This window comes from Heteronotia binoei, chromosome 13, assembly GCF_032191835.1.
Source record: "Heteronotia binoei isolate CCM8104 ecotype False Entrance Well chromosome 13, APGP_CSIRO_Hbin_v1, whole genome shotgun sequence".
Classification (NCBI taxonomy): domain Eukaryota; kingdom Metazoa; phylum Chordata; class Lepidosauria; order Squamata; family Gekkonidae; genus Heteronotia; species Heteronotia binoei.
In genome coordinates this window covers 66718038-66738216 of record NC_083235.1, presented here as the reverse complement: position 1 = coordinate 66738216, position 20179 = coordinate 66718038, and the positions used below count along the sequence as shown (strand labels likewise).

At 45.1% G+C, this 20179-nt stretch overlaps 1 protein-coding gene across 1 annotated transcript in view; it reads right to left on the bottom strand.

Moving 5' to 3' along the window:
• Positions 1–15856, bottom strand: part of OTOP2 (otopetrin 2) — a 113389-nt gene extending 97533 nt beyond the window's left edge. The window contains exon 1 of the mRNA XM_060251935.1: positions 15561–15856. The gene's annotated coding sequence lies outside the window, so the exon portion shown is untranslated. The remainder of the gene's footprint in view (positions 1–15560) is intronic.
• Positions 15857–20179: the final 4323 nt, after the last annotated feature.

The following is a 20179-nucleotide window of genomic DNA, read 5'->3' as shown; positions in this document are numbered from 1 at the left end:
CCAAGTGCAATTCAAGAAATATCTGGGGGCTTTGGGGGTGGAGTCAGGAGACTTTGGGGGTGGAGCCAGGAGACATTAGGGGTGGAGCCAAGATCAAGGCTGTGACAAGTATCATTGAACTCCAAAGGGAGTTCTGGCCATCACATTGAAAGGGATGGCACACCTTTTCAATGCCTTCCTTCCATAGGAAATAATGAAGGATAGGGGCACCTTCTTTTGGGGCTCATAGAATTGGACCCCCTGGTCCAACCTTTTTGAAACTTGAGGGGTATTTTGGGGAGAGGCACTAGATGCTATACTGAAAATGTGGTGCCTCTACACCAAAAAACAGCCCCCCCAGAGTCCCAGATAACCACGGATCAATTCTCCATGATTTTCTATGGGAATAAATCTCCATAGGGAATAACAGAGTTCCCAGCAGACATCTCCCTCCCCTCCCCCCGTTTTCTGATGACCCTGAAGCGGTGGAAGGGCCTCCAAATCGGGGGATCCCCTGCCCCCACCTATGGATTGGCAACCCTACCTTCTAGCTGATTTCTTTCTTTATTCATAGAGGCTGGGGATTGAACTAGCGACCTTCTGCATACAAAACAGATGCTCTGCCCTGAGCCACCACCTCTCAGACACCCCCACTGCATTGTTTTCAAGCTTCCATTGGTTTTAGAATGGGTTTTTTCCCCCGCACTAATTGCACATATGTGCTGCAAAGATTTAAGTGGCTTGAGGAAATTCCATGGGGAAGAGAGACACAATTTTCACATGGCTTTGCTGTTCCCTTTTCACAATTTAGCAAAGAACTCCATTTGTGTGAGACCGTTTGATTTTAATGCCACCAGCGCAACCGAAGCACAATCCAGCATGGGACCACCTCCTGTCTTTTGTACTTTGTGAACAGTTCTCTAGATTTTTATGGAGAAAGTTTCACTATGACCATTTCCACAGTACTGAAACTCCTCGCGTGGACGTGGTAAAAACTGCACATTATGTTAATTTTTTCCTCACCAGGCACAAACCCTACGTTTTCTCCTTCTCACCTCACAATTTTGGAATCACCCATTTTAGCGAGTTCCAAAAATGCAGGGTAAGAAGGAAAAAACTTCAGGTTTGTACCTGGTGAGGAAAAAGCTACTGTGGGAAATGTCACATAATATGCCATTTTAAAACCATCGATGCAGGGAATTTCACTACAGCGGAAACGGTCCAACTGTTTGTTACTTGCATACTACATAATTGCTGCATTCACTCAGTATGTACAGCATGAAAGTCTGCTCGGTTACTTACTTAGAGACCTACCTAATGGTCTATCGCAATTCCTGAGCTCAAATGACAACATCTTGATTGTTCCTCACCCATACCCTACTGGCCTCTAACGATGCATGTGATTGTGTGGGGACAATGGATCCAGGTTCTTGTACCTGTCTTTTCCCTCATGGAGGACTAACTTAAAATCGGGAAAGAGATTTAGAAGGCAAGAGCTAAACATTCTTTCATCCACAGCGTTTAAATCAGTCACCCAGGACTGCTAATGACCTTTTAAAAACTGGGTGGAAGACCGTAACGGAATGTTTTCATGATATCGTTGTGGAATGTATCATATCTGTTTTTCCCTTTAAGCATATAAAGGGCTTTTCAATTGCAGTCTTGCAATTATGTTACCCTATTTCCATGGAGTTGCTCGCTTGAGTCCAAGCCTGAGTATCATTTGAAGGTAACGTAAAGCCTCTCTCCTCAAAAACTGGACTGCGTTTTGGTGAGCAAGATTGCTCTTAATTCTATGCTTCTGTGCTACAGTTGTGGGACCACCGACTCCATAGCCTTCTGCCTGACTCACTTGTCGATACTGCAGCCTAGAACATGCAGCCAATCATCTCATTTTTCCTCATTGAGGTTACACTCAATAGAATGGTAGTAATGGTGTGGAATTGATATTTTGAAGAAGAAGAAGAAAAAGAAGAAGAAGAAGAAGATGATAGGATTTATATCCCACCCTCCACTCCAAAGAGTCTCAGAGCGGCTCACAATCTCCTTTACCTTCCTCCCCCACAACAGACACCCTGTAAGGTGGGTGGGGCTGGAGAGGGCTCTCACAGCAGCTGCCCTTTCAAGGACAACCTCTGCCAGAGCTATGGCTGACCCAAGGCCATGCTAGCAGGTGCAAGTGGAGGAGTGGGGAATCAAACCCGGTTCTCCCAGATAAGAGTCCGCACACTTCACCACTACACCAAACTGGCTCTCCATAAGATTTTGAGAAGCTTATGCATTCCCAGTTCACAAACTGAATGAAGATCTACTGCAGATTTACATCATGTACAATCTTTGTCACCTGACCTCGCTGACCCAGGCTAGTCTTAGTTCATCAGATCTTGGAAACTAAGAAGGGTCAGCCCTGATTAGTACTTGGATTGGAGAACACAGAGGAAGCCGAGGGCCACAACACCTAGATAGGTCATGGCAAAACACTGTTGTTAATTTCTTGTCTTGAAAACCCTAAGGCAGGGGTGTCAAACATATGGCCCAGGGGCCAAATCAGGCCCTCGGATGGCTCCTCTCCGGCCCCTGAGCAACAGGCTGTCATCTGCTTCCTTCTCCCTATCTCTTGCTTCCTTCTGCATAACTGCTTCCTTTGCAAGGCTTACTCAATCACACAGGAGCTACAGAGCATAACCTCTATTTTCTCCATTGGCTAAGGCTCCTCCCTTGGGGAGGAAGGGGGGGAAGGCAGAGCTTGTTTTCCCAGGTTCTCTTCTCTCTATTGGCTGAGGCTCCTCCTCCTGTTCCCCTGGGGAAGGAAGGAAGGAAAGAGTCAGAGCTTCATTTACCCAGTTCCCTGGATCTCATGAGAGAAATACAAAGAAAACACTTTTAAGACCAACAAGTGCTAACGTTTTAAGCATGTTTTTTTTAACATATAATTGTATATATTAATAAATACAATTAATATATTAATTGTATATATTAATATATACAATTTTTAATATATATAATTGTGTTTGTCTGTGTCCTTTCTAAAGATCATATCTGCGCTACCTAATCTTAAATTGTACACACCTGGCCCAGCCCGACAAGGTCTCATTTATGTCAGATCTGGCCCTCATAACAAATGAGTTCGACACCCCCGCCCTAAGGGGTCGTTGTAAATTGCCACCTCATTATAGTTTGTAACTATCTTTTGTTTTCACAGCAGCATTCGACAGCCAAGCCATTATGCAGAAAAAGAAGTATTTTATTTTTACTTCACACTTAGGGGATCAACTCGATTGACCTGCCAGGGCATACTTTAGAATGATACAGTAAAACAGAACAGCTCTTGGCATTTCCAAACAACTATTGCTCCATATCGTTTGAAAAAAGTACTCCAATAGTCTGGAATCTGGATGATGGAATCTCTAGGTCACACATAGCCATAGCCTGAAAAAACCACAAGATCATATAACCGCAGTGATTTCCAAATCTTATGTTCTGTACACTTCCAGTTGCCTGCGGTGACTATGGTGAGATGATCAGATTTTGATAATGGGAGTCAAGCAAATACCTATGATACTTACGAAAGATAAGTATGCTTAAGTAGGTTGATTCTGGAAGTTAACACTAGATATCACTAGGCTCAAAGTAGGGCTGTCAGCTGTTCTCTTGGAGTTTCAACTCTCTCCAGATTCCAGAGATCAGTTCCCCTGGAGAAAATGGCAGCTGTGGATGGTGGACTCTATGACACATCTCTACCAGGCTCAGGTCCTCAAACTCTACACTCCCCAGGCTCTGCCTCCATCTTCAGATGTTTCCCAACCAGGAAGAAACAATCCTACCCCAAACCCTGATGATGGTATTCTCACTTACTACAGGGGAATCTTACAAAAGGGCAACTAGAATGATTAAAGGGCTGGAACACTTTCCCTATGAAGAAAGGTTGAAATGCTTGGGACTCTTTAGCTTGGAGAAACGTCGACTGCGGAGTGACATGATAGAGGTTTACAAGATTATGCATGGGATGGAGAAAGTAGAGAAAGAAGTACTTTTCTCCCTTTCTCACAATACAAGAACTCGTGGGCATTCGATGAAATTGCTGAGCAGACAGGTTAAAACGGATAAAAGGAAGTACTTCTTCACCCAAAGGGTGATTAACATGTGGAAATCACTGCCACAGGAGGTGGTGGCGGCCACAAGCATAGCCACCTTCAAGAGGGGTTTAGATAAAAATATGGAGCAGAGGTCCATCAGTGGCTATTAGCCAGGGTGTGTGTGTGTGTATATATATAAAATTTTTTGGCCACTGTGTGACACAGTGTTGGACTGGATGGGCCATTGGCCTGATCCAACATGGCTTCTCTTATGTTCTTATGTTCTTAATCAGGGGTGTTGAACTCATTTGTTATGAGGGCCAGATCTGACATAAATGAGACGTGGTTGGGCCGAGCCATGTTGAGCCAGGCCATGTGTGTACCTATTTAAAATTAGGTAGCAGAGATATAAACCTTATAAAGGATATAGACAAACACAATTAAATATATATATATTAAAAACTTAAAACATGCTTAACGTCAGCACTCATTGGACTTAAAGGTGCTTTCTTTGTATTTCTCCCACGGGACCCAGGGAACTGGGCAAAGGAAGCTCTGGCTCTTTTCTTCCTTCTCCAGAGGACTTGGCAGGGGGGGGGGGAGAAGATCCTCAGCCAATAGAAGGAAGAGAGCCTTGGTTCAGTAGCTTTGCTGTGCGATTGAGAGAGCCTGGAAAAACAAGCTTTCCCCTCCCCCTTCCTTCCCAAGGGAAGAACCTCAGCCAATGGAGAAAATAGAGGTTTTGCTCTGTAGCTCCTGTGCAATTGAGCAAGCCTTACAAAGCACACTGTTACGCAGAAGGAAGCAAGAGAGTGGGATAAGAAAGCAGATGACAGCCAGTTGCTTGGGGACCTGATAGGAGCCCTCTGGGGGCCTGATTTGGCCCCCAGACTGCATGCTTGACACCCCCCGGGCTAAATTATGGCAGAAGCCAAGCATATGATGGGGATCAATTTATGCCAGAGATAACAAAACTGGGAAACACTAGGAAGGAAAACAAAGCACAATTCTGCTGCCTTTATTTAGGTATAAATGCTTCAGTAGCCAGGGTCTGCAGATCTATCTGCCTTAGCTCCGTGACTCCTGCAGGAGAGATGCTAGCACTTAAGGCTGCCAGCTTAGTCTGTTTTTTTAAAGTATTTTGACAGCTGAGCCTTGGGTGGCACTGATAGATACATGCCAGTTTACCTATCATAGCCGATGAAACTAGAGTGTAGAGAGAGTGCAAAAACAAGCCACAAGACAAACACCACCATTGTGAAGCTCTGTCGCTGCCAAATGCCTTAACCATTTAACGGACTGTTCTCATCCCAACTAGTGTTAGTACATGTGCTCATCCTAGTCATTTTGGTGTTGCCTCCCTCTGATTCAGCTCTTGCTGATATCCAGCAACAGCAAGTGCTACAAGGTAATTACACACAGTGCAACCGAAAATATTTGCAGCATGCTGAAGACACTGAAGGAGTTATTTTGGTCATAAAGAAATTCCTGCATTACAGCAAACCACTCCTCTCCTCTTTCGTTCCCAGGCTTAGTGTCACGTGGCAGTAGAGATGGAGGAAACTTCTCAGACGTGCGCACAAAAAGCTTAGCCCATAATCCCTTAATTTACTTTAGCCCTCACTAAGAAATGGGTTAAACCAAATAGGAGGTTAGATAAAGCACTTCCGTTCAGGTATCAGAGTAGCTAAGGAAGACAGGCATGCCTTACTATGTTCTCAGTGCTAGGGTCTGGTGCTGAAACACGAAGTATTCGTTTTTAAAAAGTATGCCCTTGAACATATGCAGATCACAGCTCCACCCAAAAGTAAAACACCCTTCCCCATATTAGGGAGAAGGTAAACAGCAACAACTGGAGAGCCAGTTTGGTGTAGTGGTTAAGTGTGCGGACTCTTATCTGGGAGAACCAGGTTTGATTCCCCACTCCTCCACTTGCACCTGCTAGCATGGCCTTGGGTCAGCCATAGCTCTGGCAGAGGTTGTCCTTGAAAGGGCAGCTGCTGTGAGAACCCTCTCAGCCCCACCCACCTCACAGGGTGTCTGTTGTGGGGGAGGAAGGTAAAGGAGATTGTGAGCTGCTCTGAGACTCTTCGGAGTGGAGGGCGGGATATAAATCCAGTATCTTCATCTACCTCACAGGGGCCGTTTTCCCACTCACGTTTTACTGGCGCCACGACCATCCTGACGCCGGCGAATCTGCCTGGATTTCGCAACAGAAGCGCCGGCGCTCCCAGAAGCGCCGGCGCTTTCCGTCGCTAAGCCAGCGCAAACGTTTTCCTGCATCTTTGCGATTTCCGTTTGCGCTGGCTTAGCGACGGAAGTAGCCGGCGCTTCTGGGAGCGCCGGAGCTTCTGATGCGAAATCCAGGCAGATTCGCCGGCGTCAGGATGGTCGTGGCGCCAGTAAAACGTGAGTGGGAAAACGGCCAGGGTGTCTGTTGTGGGGGAGGAAGGGAAAGGAGATTGTGAGCCGCTCTGAGACTCCGCTAAAGGAGAAGAATATTGGCTCACTGATTATGCATGCAGCGGGTCCCAGATTCAGCCCCCTGCATCTCCAGTGAACGAACTTCAAGCGTGAGGCACTGATAAAGGTCAATTAGAGCTGACCAGGGCTTTTTTTTTTTTAACAGGAATGCACAGGAACCGAGTTCCGGCTGGCTTGGTGTCAGGGGGTGTGGCCTAATATGCAAATGAGTTCCTGCTGGGCTTTTTTCTAGAGAAAAACCCTGTATAAAACAATGGTGATGTCAGGGGTGTGTGGCCTAATATGCAAATGAGTTCCGGCTGGGCTTTTTCTACCAAAAAAGCCCTGGAGTTGACAATACTGAGCTTAGGGGACCAATTGGGGAGGGACGGTGGCTCAGTGGTAGAGCACCTGCTTGGGAAGCAGAAGGTCCCAGGTTCAATCCCTGGCATCTCCAAAAAAGGGTCCAGGCAAATAGGTGTGAAAAACCTCAGCTTGAGACCCTGGAGAGCCGCTGCCAGTCTGAGAAGACAATACTGACTTTGATGGACCAAGGGTCTGATTCAGTATAAGGCAGCTTCATATGTTCATATTAGGGGAGGGATGGTGGCTCAGTGGCAGAGCATCTGCTTGGTAAGCAGAAGGTCCCAGGTTCAATCCCCGGCATCTCCAACTAAAAAGGGTCCAGGCAAGTAGGCATGAAAACCTCAGCTTGAGACCCTGGAGAGCCGCTGCCAGTCTGAGTAGACAATACTGACTTTGATGGACCAAGGGTCTGATTCAGTATAAGGCAGCTTCATATGTTCAATGGTCTGACTTCGTATGAGGCAGCTAAATGACCTCACACATTTCAGGCCTTCACTCAGCATGGTACCATGCAAATGTCTGCAGCAATTCCAGGTTCATATGGTGACCATAGTGGATATCAGTCTGCAGATCTATAATGGCTAGGCCGATCAAGGTACGTAGAAAATAAATCATTTCAAGTTCAGTGCAGAATCTCATGACTGATAAAGCTTTGTGTCCACCTCCCTTGAAATATTTAGATGTCTTTGCATTCCCTGGTTCTTTTCTAAATTGTAGTTAAACAGAAAATGCACAAGTCATATCCATACTTTCACCCAGGGCCAGTTCCAGGTTTGCATTGGCTCTGGGCAATAGAATATAACTGGACCCTCCTTTCCACTTGGGTACAGCCCTTAGAGTTGCCAGGTCCCCTCATCATGTCAGTAGGGAGATTTGGTGGTGGTGGTGGTGGGGTGTTCCAGGTTGTCCCCAATGTGATGACATCATGTGGAAGTGACATCACATCAGGGACATCACATGGTGACGTTCTAGTTTACAAAACTCTATGGTAAAACCGGCTTCAAATAATAGTTTTGCCCTCAAACCAGAGAGCTGCCATGCAGTATCACTGATACGATGATATAAACTCTGCGACATCATCACAGCAGTGATCATCCCGCAGTGATGCCACTGTTTGGTGTGGGTGCAGCATGCAGAAGCCCGGAAACCTAGGGGAACCACTGCCAGGACCTGGGAACTGCCAACTCTACTCCTCTAACAAGACCCCTTCCATTTAGTCCCTCCCATGGGGCTCTGCCTTTCTTCGTTAGCCCTTTCCTTTTCCATTTCACTTTGCTTACTCTGGCAAAGAGAAAGCATACTCAGTTGGGCTTTCTTAGTTATTTCCAGGGGTGGAATTCTAGCAGGAATTCCTTTGCATATTAGGCCACACACTCCTGATGTAGCCAATCCTCCAAGAGTTTACAAGGCTCTTTTTTGTAAGCGCTTGGAGGATTGGCTACATCAGGGGCGTGTGGTCTAATATGCAAAGGAGCTCCTGCTAGAATTCCACCCCAGTTACTTCTATTACTCTGTATGAAACTAGAGATAAGAAGATATGCTTTCCATAATTTTATTTGATGCATTATTGAATAAAATCAGGATCATTTGTGCAGAAGCATTAAAAATATTGTTTTGGAGGAATCTCAGGGTGTTTTTACATTCAGTTTGATCCGGAGTTTTAGAGTCTTCAAATCACCTCCACCATTCCGCTTTGATTATTTTTCTTTTACATTTGCGGATTTCCTCTGCTCACTTTGTGTAGCCAAACGTCTATATTTCCTGCTGAAAGCGTTTCAATTTGGGGAGGGGGTCTCTGATCAGAGGGCAGACGGAATACCAGTGCTTAATTAAATGTATACAATTGCTTGGAAATCGTGTCAACACTGCAAAAACAATACAAATTTAAATTAAAAGATGAGGCAAGCAATGATACGTAAAAATTTCAAGTGCTGTCAGTTCTCATGCAAATTACTGCACCTTGTGGCTTTTGGAGGAGTCTTTTAAAATGCATGAAAACTTCTACAATGCAATTTTGAAACGCCTCTAGAGAAATGACCGGATCAAAACTAGTTTTGAGAAAAATGTTGCTGCAGCAGTGCCAGAACTCATCTCACCAAAACAAATGTAGACGCTTCGGGCAGCAATGATGCAAAACAGTTGAGAGAACGTTATGTAAAAGGGGAGTTTCCAATAGAGAGTCACAAACGGTCAGTGTAAAAACACCCTCAGTCTCAACGTTTGTGGAAAAGTTTCTCCATCAATCCTCATCTGTCCAAAATGCTTAAGCAATTGAGCAATCGCAAAATGCTGTATTATTTACTTCATTTGCAACCCGCTTTTCTCCTTCATGCAGCTCCAAAGCAGCTCACATCACTCTCCTCTCCATTTTATCCTCACGGCAACCCTGTGAGGTAGGTTAGGCGGAGAATGTGCAACTGGCCCAAGGTCACCAGCATGTTTCCATGTAGGGTTGCCAAGTCCAATTCAAGAAATATCTGGGGACTTTGGGGGTGGAGCCAGGAGACATTGGGGGCGGAGCCAGGAGCAAGGGTGTGACAAGCAGAATTGAACTCCAAGGGAGTTCTGGCCATCATATTTAAAGGGACAGCACACCTTTTAAAATGCCTTCCTTCCATAGAAAATAATGAAAGATAGGGGCACCTTCTTTTGGGGCTCGTAGAATTGGACCCCTTGGTCCAATCCTTTTGAAATTTGGGGGGTATTTTGGAGAGAGGCACTAGATGCTATACTGAAAATTTGGCGCCTCTACCTCAAAAAACAGCCCCCCCAGCGCCGATACCCGCAGATCAATTCCCCATCATTCCCTATGGGAATTGTTCATGGAGGTGCATAATGGCTGTGGGGGAGGGGCTTCCCCCGCCGGCCAGCTGGCTGGGGGAGGGGGAAAGCCTGTAAAACCGGGGGATCCCCCGCTGGGACCTGGGGATTGGAAAGCCTATTTCCATGGCAGAGGGGGGGGGGATTTGAACCTGGGTCTCCCAGATTCTAGTCCAGCAACTGTAACCATTACATGACACCTGCTCTAAACTGATGCTCATTTGGAACCATCAGGTAGAAAGAAGGGAACTTAGTTTTATTACTCAACACTGGATCAAAGGAGCCAAAACATTTTGAATACAAGGGGCGGGGGGGAAACCACCTCAGTTTTAAAGCAGCAATTACAACTTTGATACAACTAATTTAATCATCCAACTGATATCACAATCCAAATCTTAAATCGTTGGTTTTATACATATGTACTTTTAAAGTATGATTTGTATTATCTTTTTAAAAAGTTGTTCTCTGACTTGAGAGCCTCAACTGGGTAAAAAGAAAGTGAAGTCCCCCCCTCCCCTCCGTGCATACCCATAAAGCACCTCTAATGCGTTGACTATTTGTGACAACCACAGCAAAACTGATTTCACAGCACTTATTCTAATACGCAGCACTCCAAGATGTGAAACAGAGCTTTCAGGGTTAGTTTTAACAAAAGCTCTAAGGCAACTTCCCAACACGAAAAAACATGAAGAAATATTACAAAAAATTAATAATTTTAAGACACCCAACAAACCTTTGTCTGGCTAAAACTGTCTATAGCACGCACCAACACACAATTCCAATGGTAGGGAAAACAAGATACAAAGAATGCCTGGGGATTTTTATCCCCCTAGGACAATGGTTTGCACTTTTTTGGCAGCCTTATCATAGTACTGGCCACAAAGAGTAAACACCAACTACCCATATTTTTCTGTAACCCTGCAAAACACAATGCTTGCAGAACCTTTTCCTTTCGAATCTGTGACATGAAGAAATTCCAATCCCACCCCCCCAGATGCCCACTGATTTGCTGTTAACAAAGCAAGGGGGCAGTGTGTCATTGAGTCAGTCACAAGTTCCCTCAGAGATGTTCTGCCCAAGAGCAGTTCTGGGGGAGCTCTCTCAGCCCCACGTACCTCACAGGGTGACTGTTGTGGGGAGGGGAAGGGAAAGGAGATTGTAAGCTGCTCTAAGACTCCTTCGGGTAGTAAGGGACGGAGTATAAATCCAATCTTTCTTCTTCTTGTCAAGAACTTAGCATAGAGTAATAAAGTTGCAATTTTCCACTATGGTGTGAAATTTGTAATGTGAGGGGGGAAATTATTTCACAGTAGGGGTTGGTCTTAGCATATGCCCCACCCCACTGCTGATGCCCACACTTTCACCTGTGACAACAGTGACCGGAATGGCTATCGTACCATAAGTATTCCTCCTGTTTCCCAGCACAGACCTTATTTCCTGCTCCTTCCATTTTTCAACATACAGCTAGTACATTCAATATCTGTAAGATACGACTGAGTTTGACATCCTTGTTTTGAGAAGGCTAGAGGTGTCTGTGCTGGGAAACAGGATACCTCTTGCATCAAATAAGAAATTACGCAGGAGAAAATTATGCCCCGAAATACTATTTCTTAGAAGATAAATGCTCATAAGAACAAAATCAAAAAAGAAGTGCTTGGTATGGATTACTTGATCCCTCTCCAAGGACAGCATAAAATAATTTTCTCTTCCCCCCTGGGAGCTGTAAGCAGACAAATGTTTAATAGAACAATTTCATGCCTACATATCAGAATCCATTTAAAATCAAAGGTTGCAGATCCCTGTTTGTTCAAGCTTTCTCTCGACAGTGTTTGGAACGCAAGTTGTTCATCTATCATTTTGTTCTTCAACACAATCATAATTAAAATGGCATCACCCCATGTGGGACTATATATATGGGGTCATTAAAGAGTATCTAGAAACACCTCAGCTTAGTGTTCATGACATATATACGATGTGGATCTAGTCTAAGGTCCATAGCACCAATAGTGCTATTCTAAACAGAGTGACACCCTTCTAAGTCCATTGACTTAGGGGAGGGACAGTGGCTCAGTGGCAGAGCATCTGCTTGGGAAGCAGAAGGTCCCAGGTTCAATCCCCGGCATCTCCAAAAAAGGGTCCAGGCAAATAGGTGTGAAAAACCTCAGCTTGAAACCCTGGAGAGCTGCTGCCCCTCTGAGAAGACAATACTGACTTTGATGGACCGAAGGTCTGTTTCAGTATAAGGCAGCTTCATATGTTCATATATGACATGCTAACCCATTGGGTGCTTTCCTAAGAGTAAGCTTTTTTGAACACAAAGGGACATATTCCAAGTAAACATGTATAAAATTGCATGCATACGTACACTTATTATAGTAGACCCACTAAACTCCATAGGAATGACAGTTGAGTAGAGAAACCTAGATCAAGTTACAAAATGTTATTCTAACTTTAGTGGGTGGTTTGGGTCAGTGATTATAACTAGCTTGAGACTTGTTGCATTAGTTCCACTTGAATGAAACCACAGCCCTCAAGGTTTATGCCCCACGGCCCCCCTAAACAAATTAGGCTCCTACCCTAATCAAGGAAGCCCTGTGGCGCAGAGTGGTAAGCTGCAGTACTGCAGTCCAAACTCTGCTCATGACCTGAGTTTGATCCCGGGAGAAGCTGGGTTCAGGAAGTCGGCACAAGGTTGACTCAGCCTTCTTCCTTCCAAGGTCGGTAAAATGAGTACCCAGTTTGCTGGGGGCGGGATGGCAATGGCAAACCACCCTGTAATGCGACGTCACCCCAGAGTCGGAAAAGTGCTTGCACAAGGGACTACCTTTACCTTTTTTTTGGTACCCTATGCAAATATGTGCCACAAGCAAATTAAACTAATGTTTTAGCTCAAGAACATCTAATAGAAGAAATGCTGCCCTAAGAATTTCATCACTCTCACAGCAAGCAACCACTTTCACTTATTTGGTGTTGTCCTATTAGATTTTTCTCTCAAATGGAAGGTTTAGGCACTATTTGAATATTTTTATTCCAGATCAATAAGGCTTCCCACTTCATTCCTTCCTTTGGAATTGGGCCACCACTCCTTTTTATGCCTCCATATCACCAATGCTAAGATGTTTTAGATGGCAGCCATGCTGGTCTGCAATAAAGCAGTTAGTCCAGTAGCACTACAGAGATCAACAAGACTTCCGGGGCAAGATGTAGAACAAAGTTGAGTCCAGTGGCACCTTTAAGACCAACAAAGCCTAATTCTGGCTACACTCTTCAGTTGTTTGCACATGGCTCTGTTGCTCCTGCCTTATCTATGCTCAGACCTATTCACACATTGCAGAATATACAGGTTGAGTCTGGGGGTCCCCAGCCTGTGTAACAGTCACATGTGAGTTGCAGGTTCTCCTCCATTCCATTGCATGATTCAAGAAGAAGAAGATGATATTGGATTTATATCCTCCACTCCGAAGAGTCTCAGAGCGGCTCACAATCTCCTTTACCTTCCCCCCCCCCCCACAACAGACACCTTGTGAAGTAGATGAAGATATTGGATTTATATCCCGCCCTCCACTCCGAAGAGTCTCAGAGTGGCTCACAATCTCCTTTCCCTTCCTCCCCCCACAACAGACACCCTGAGAGGTAGATGAAGACATTGGATTTATATCCCGCCCTCCACTCCGAAGAGTCTCAGAGCGGCTCACAATCTCCTTTCCCTTCCTCCCCCACAACAGACACCCTGTGAGGTAGATGAAGATATTGGATTTATATCCCACCCTCCACTCCGAAGAGTCTCAGAGCGGCTCACAATCTCCTTTACCTTCCTCCTCCACAACAGACACCCTATGAGGTAGATGAAGATATTGGATTTATTTCCCACCCTCCACTCCGAAGAGTCTCAGAGCGGCTCACAATCTCCTTTCCCTTCCTCCCCCACAACAGACACCTTGTGAAGTAGATGAAGATATTGGATTTATATTCCGCCCTCCACTCCAAAGAGTCTCAGAGCGGCTCGCAATCTCCTATATCTTCTCTCCCCACAACAGACACCCTGTGAGGTGAGTGGGGCTGAGAGAGCTCTCACAGCAGCTGCCCTTTCAAGGACAACCTCTGCCAGGGCTATGGCTGACCCAAGGCCATTCCAGCAGGTGCAAGTGGAGGAGTGGGGAATCAAACCCGGTTCTCCCAGATAAGAGTCCGCACATTTCACCACTACTCCAAACTGGCTCTCCAGTTTGATTCAGGCCCTTGGCATGCATGGAGAAAGGTCAGGAAAAGATTCAACTGCCCATTTCCACAAATTAAGCCTCCATTAAAGGAGGAAGACATTTCCCCTCTCCCCAGGTTGTTGTCATCCGTAGGATTCAGCCTTTTAAGCTGCTTTCTCTACATGAATTTGTCTTGGGTTACACATGGGCTTTCCCAATATTGCCACCAGGGGTCATTGGGGGGCGGGGGAGACTGACATTTCCTCTCCATGTGTGCCATGATCCCAATTTTAATTGGGCACCACATGCTGGGTTATTGAGGAGAACCCACAACTCATACCTGCCTGTTACACAGAGTTGGAACCCCTGCCCCAAGGAGAACATACAGGCTGCAATACTTAAGCATGTTCCGGTTCCATTGGAATAAGTTAATTTTATTTTTAAAAACATCAATGTAAAACTATAGAAGGTGAAATAAATACAAATTAAGCATGCAAACGCATTTGCTGGACTACAAAATACAATCTCTGACGTCCACTCTAGAAGAACTTGATACAACCGCACAATTTACAAGATAAACGAGAGGGCAAAGAGTACCATCATCTGTACCATCAAGAGTACCATCATCTCTGTAACCATGCCTTGCTGCATGATACACTAAAAGGCTTGCCGAATATCTCTGGACAGCACAAAATTAGAATCTGAGTACGGCCTTGGTTTTACATATGTTTGAGAGAGAAGCAAATGTGCTAATTGTGGAACCAGTAGCTGCTCGTTTCAAAGACTGTTTCACTTATGATGCGATGGGATTCTAGCCTGATGGAGCTTTCAAGCTGAAGGCAGTCAATAGGTCCTTTGGAAGACTGAAGGTGGCATGATAGAGCCTTTGCTAGCAGTGTGCACGTAATTGTTTTGTTCCTCTATCATCCCTGGTCAAACAGGCTTTTGAAGCACTAAAAACCTGCAAAACCAGCTCAACCAGAAATAAATCGTGGTATGGTATGTGTGTGCATATATATGTAGAAAACAATGGCTGCATCCTATCATCTTCGAACTGCCAGGTGATGTTTCATTTGTTCTGAGCAGAAATTAAGGGAGTACCTTTAATTGTCTTGGATGTGTTTCTCATGGCTTGATCCATTTTCAACCCCAAAAGAGATGGGCTCCTATACAAATTATTGCAGGCTGAAAGCCACATCTCCCTTTCGGACAGAACAGCCTGATGCCTGTTTTGTTGCATGGCCCCCATTAACGCAGAGTGATCTTAGTGGCCGGTGCCGTGATGGGAATCACTCATGTGGCTCAGATGGATAAGAAACAAAGCAGGGAAAGTCTTTAAAGCACAGTAACAACTACTGTGAGGAGGAAGGTACAGTGGGGTGGGCCAACATTGTCAACAAGGCAAACCCAGAGTCTGGAGTTCAATACTTTATTTAACGTCTAGGTTTCCAATTAATAACCAGCCAGATGTAAACCAGGAAAAGCTCCTCAGAAGCACAAGCAGTTATACCAGTACTGTTATTTAACCCCTTTAAACATGCTTCCGCCATCAAAATGCTAGCCAACTCTCTCTCTCTCCTTTGCCATTGATCCTGCATATTCCCAGACTCCGCTTTAAGAAAAGGACTTTAAAAAGCTGCTTCTTTTTTTCACTGACCTTGCTCCATCACTCACTTCTCTGGTGTGTGGCCACGAGTAACTATTGCTCCAAAAGGGATGCAGTGAAGTGTATTGCTTGCAGTTGGATTCTATCAGACACGCAGAAGTTTGTCTTCAATCCAGGCTGACTAGAAGATCCAGGAAGCTGCTTGAAGAGTAGTGAGGAAGCACCCAGCAGGCTCAGCAGAGACACTCAGAGCAGAATGAGGCTGGCAGGTGTTTCTATAGCACTCTTGGTCCTAACTACATTCCCTGCCTCCTTCTCAGCTGTGGCCCCACCCCTTCCAGTTGCTGCAGCAGTCCTACCGGCAAACACTGCCACACTTCAGCTTGGGGCCTTTTAAATAAAACTGATGGAAACCTCTCTCTCTCCCCCACCCCCCCTTCATTCTATGGAAATGGCATTTCTTTAGGAGAGGAGTAGTATGATCAGCTTCCATAATGAATGCTATCTTATTAACTGCCCAGGTAAGAATTCTATCATTACTTAGGCTGATGAAACTCTGCTGGGCTATAAATGAGAGTAGAAATTAGCCATTTAAAAGGCAGAGGCTATACCAATTTTAGTGAGTGAAAGTCGGTAAAAAAGAGTTATACCCAAGACAGGCAAAGGAAAACCAACATGCTGAGAGTAAATACCTCAAAGCCATTGATGTAGCTCTTCAGCGGGGCAGACTTCTACAAAATTAACTGCAGCGACAAAGTTGTTACGCACTACAAAACCAGTGCCATGAACGACATGTGCGAGAAACAGAGAGAGGAAACAAAGAACTGCCGTTACTATTTCTTGCAATATTGATGCTTTTTGTAGGCCATGGATCAAGACCCCTCCCCAAATGCCCAGGAGGTGATTCTGGGCTTTGTAAAACTTGAGAATTTCTTCATACATCCTATAATTTCCTAAGGGTTAAATCACATGTTTCTCTTATATGTACTTCAGATAAGGAAGGGGAGCAATCATGCAAAAACAGCCCTGCTCCTCTTGCTCACAGGCATATAGTCTGAGCACCAAGACGCAAACTGCATACCTGGAATATTCTAGGCCCATCCCAGCAGCGGTCCAACTTAACCTTGCCCTCTTGGGTGCACTTTATACAGAAGGAGCCAGCAAAACCAACTGAATTGGTTTGATTTCAGGAAGTCCATAAACACTGCATGACGACAAAAGCTGTTGCCTCCCAGCAATTAGGATTAGTAGCACACAACCTCCGAAGGTGGAATTTCCATTTAGTTATTGTGGCTAGTACTGGCTATTGACCTATCTTCCATTAATTTGACTACTCCCTGCTAAGACACCTCAATTCATGTCTGCAAGTTGATTATGCCATATGTGTGAAGTTGTAAAATCATGCACGGCTTGTTTCCCTGGGTTTCCTTGAGAGTTGCTGCCTTGTACCACTAGAGGTCAATAGAGGGCTTAATCTGGGCCCACGCTCAAAGTCACCAGCATTCTTCAGCCCAGGTTGACTTATTTTGAAATAGTAAGAGGGGGAGCAATGTACTCTAGGGGGCAATAGGTGTTTACATACCTTCTGAGTCCTGCGGATTTGCTGAAGGCTTGGGTGGAGAACCTTGGCATATCCAGTGCCAGAAAAAAAGCAGATAACTCCACCGGCCTACCTCTTTTCTTGATGGGAGGAAAGCCTGGAGCTCAGGGGGCTCAGAGCCTCTCGTGGGCTGCCTCTGCTAGTCCCTCTGCCAGAGACTCTTGCAAGATCACCTGGGCCTGAGGAGTAATCTGTTTTCAGGTTGGGGAGGTGATGGGGGAGTGGCATAGCAATTCCCTCTGACTGTCCCTTATCGTGTAAACCCGATGGTGATAAGTGAGAGTGTGTACACATTTGTGGTGAAGTAGTCAGCGTGGGGCATTTTGCTCTGGACTGGATAAAACCTAAAGGCAGACTAGTTGTCGGAGCACAGAACCCCGCTATGGTTGTCCCCCTATACTGCTGAGATTGGAGGGAGGGGTCAGTGGACACGGCCTGAGGTATGGCTCCTCTCCCATTCTAAAAAAATTAACCATTGGGATATGGTGAAAATGTTTCCCGATTCTTCTTTCCACGCCACCTTCGGCAGGTTGCTAAACTGTACATGGGGAGATAACTTTCTAGAAAAATCAGAAGAGTGCTATATAAATGCCAAGGAGCGGCAGGTAGACTTTTTGTGAGTTCAAAGGGATTAATATACATTATTTTGGTTATTCATGTTAATAGGCCTGTGAATTAAGTCAGTATCTTTATGTGACAGACAGGTGAAGGCGGAAGGGGTCATGGCCTTGCCTAAGTTCAGGATTGATGCAAGATGTGAAATCTCACATCTCTCACACTTAGTCACTATGTTACATCCTTCTGCTACCTGGAAGTCACACTTCTGACTTGAAAATCCTCATCTCTCTGATAAGCTAGTACTGTTACTCAAGGGTAAGAGAAAGGCATTCTGCATATGTTTATAGTCACTTAGTTCTGGTACTGAAAACAAATCTAGGTGTTAAGCCTTGACTCAAGCCTCAGGTATAACAAAATGAATAATGAATGCAGGCAAGAGGAGATTACACCACTGAGGATGACAGTGTTCTACACGAAATAGGCCTGTCTATAACAGAGTTTCTGTTGCCTTGTCTGTTAGAATCAAAAGCTTCAGAGCATTCCTAAATCGAGCCCTGCTTTTTTTCTGAAGCAGAGGCGGTGGTTCTGTGGCCATGAACGCCTTTTCTTGTATGGTTTGCTCTTTTCTAGACCTGTGTGACCTTACAACATGACGCATCCCTCACAGTTACACTTCTATGGCAAAGTGGGGATTTGAGCCTGGGTCTTCCAGATCCCATTTTTTGTAGCAGGAACTCCTTTGCATATTAGGCCACACAACCCTGATGTAGCCAATTCTCCTGGAGCTTACAGTAGACCCTTTACTAACAGCCCTGGAAGCTCTTGGAGGATTGGATATATCAGGGGTGTGTGGCCTAATATCAGCGGTCATTTTGTAGAAAAATAGGTGGCGGAGCTCATCTAGGGATTGTTGTGCAGCTGTAATACTATTCAATGGACAAGGAGGTGGATCTGTCAGGAGGAGGAGGTGGAACTCTCAGAAAGATTCAGGAGCTGTGCTCCTGTGAGCTCCCACTGAATCTGAGGCCTGCCTAATATGCAAAGGAGTTCCTGCTACAAAAAAACAGCCCTGCCAGATCCTATTACAATACTGTCCACTACACCCCGCTGACTATCAATGCCTGTTTTCTGGGCCAGTCTCTCTCAGAATTGATAACTGTGGTGTTCTGGTTAGGGCCAGGCCAGGTTCTGTTCCCCACTCTGCCATGAAAACTTTAGGAGTGATCTTGGGCTAGCCACACACTGTCAGCTTAATTTACCTCATAAGGTTGTTGTGAGGATAAAATAGAGAAGGGGAGAATGTTTAAGCCACTTTTTGTTCCTATTGGGAGGAAAGTGGGACATAAAAGAAATAAAACAAATAAAGATAAATAAACATCTAGGCTTGACTGCTGTGATGCTTTCTATAGGGTGCTGCCCTTGAAGACAATCTTCAGATTTCATCTGTTGTAGAATGCTGAGCATCATGACCGTATTCAACTGGTCTGGTGTTAGTTGCACTGACTATCAATTTGCTTCCAGGCTTGTTAATGAATTTAATGTTTTTAACCCTACATGGCTGAGGATCTACATATCTGAAGGACCATCTGTTCCCATATGAATAGAACAACGCTTGGCTAAGATCTAGCCGCTGGGCACTACGGATGGTAACTTCAGTCCTCCAGGCAAGCTTTTAGGATGGTTAGGTCTAGGGCTTTACGGCTGTGGCCCTGATTTGCTGGAATAGCTTCCAAATTGGGTTGCCAACCTTCAAGTGGGGCCTGGAGATCTCCTGGAATTACAAGTGATCTCCTGAGTACAGAGACTAGTTCTTCTGGAGAAAATGGGCTGCTTTGGAGGATAAACTTTATGGCATTGCACCCTGCTGAGATCCCGCCCCCCTTCCCAGGCTTCTCCACCCCAAAATTTCCCAACTCCAAAATCTCCCATCCCAAAACTGACAACCCTTATATTCCAGAGGAGGTAAAAAAGCAAATTTCTTATGGAGTTCTTTCTTTTTCAGTTTGCTTTTCATATGATTCTGGGATGATTTTTTTGTGGTCTTTTTCTTGGATTGAGCCACAATTTCATGGCCACTGCTATTCTCAATGAAGGGTTTCATGTTTTTTATTAAATGTTTTATTGATGATTTTTCCATAGGCTCTTGAAGGAAGGCAAATGTGATATAGAATTTGTTCAAATAAATAAGATAGAGTTGGAAACTCTACCTACAAGAGTTGAGCAAACTGTATAGTGACAGACGTAGTTACAGAACTCATTAAGCCCATTTGTTCACTCAGTTGTTGGTGCTGCCCAAACGGGGCTGGTTGGGGCTGCCCAATCCACCCATGTGGCCTCTTTGGGCGCCAAATTGAGGGAGGAGGTAACATGAGAGGAGATGATGGACGGGGCTCGTGTCCACCCAGATCCATGCCACTGCCACACATGTTCAGGGTGAGCTGCAGAGAGGATTCTTCTCGAGCCTTTCCTCAGATCTTTAGGGTTCCCCCCTCATCTTTGCTGCTGCTGCCTG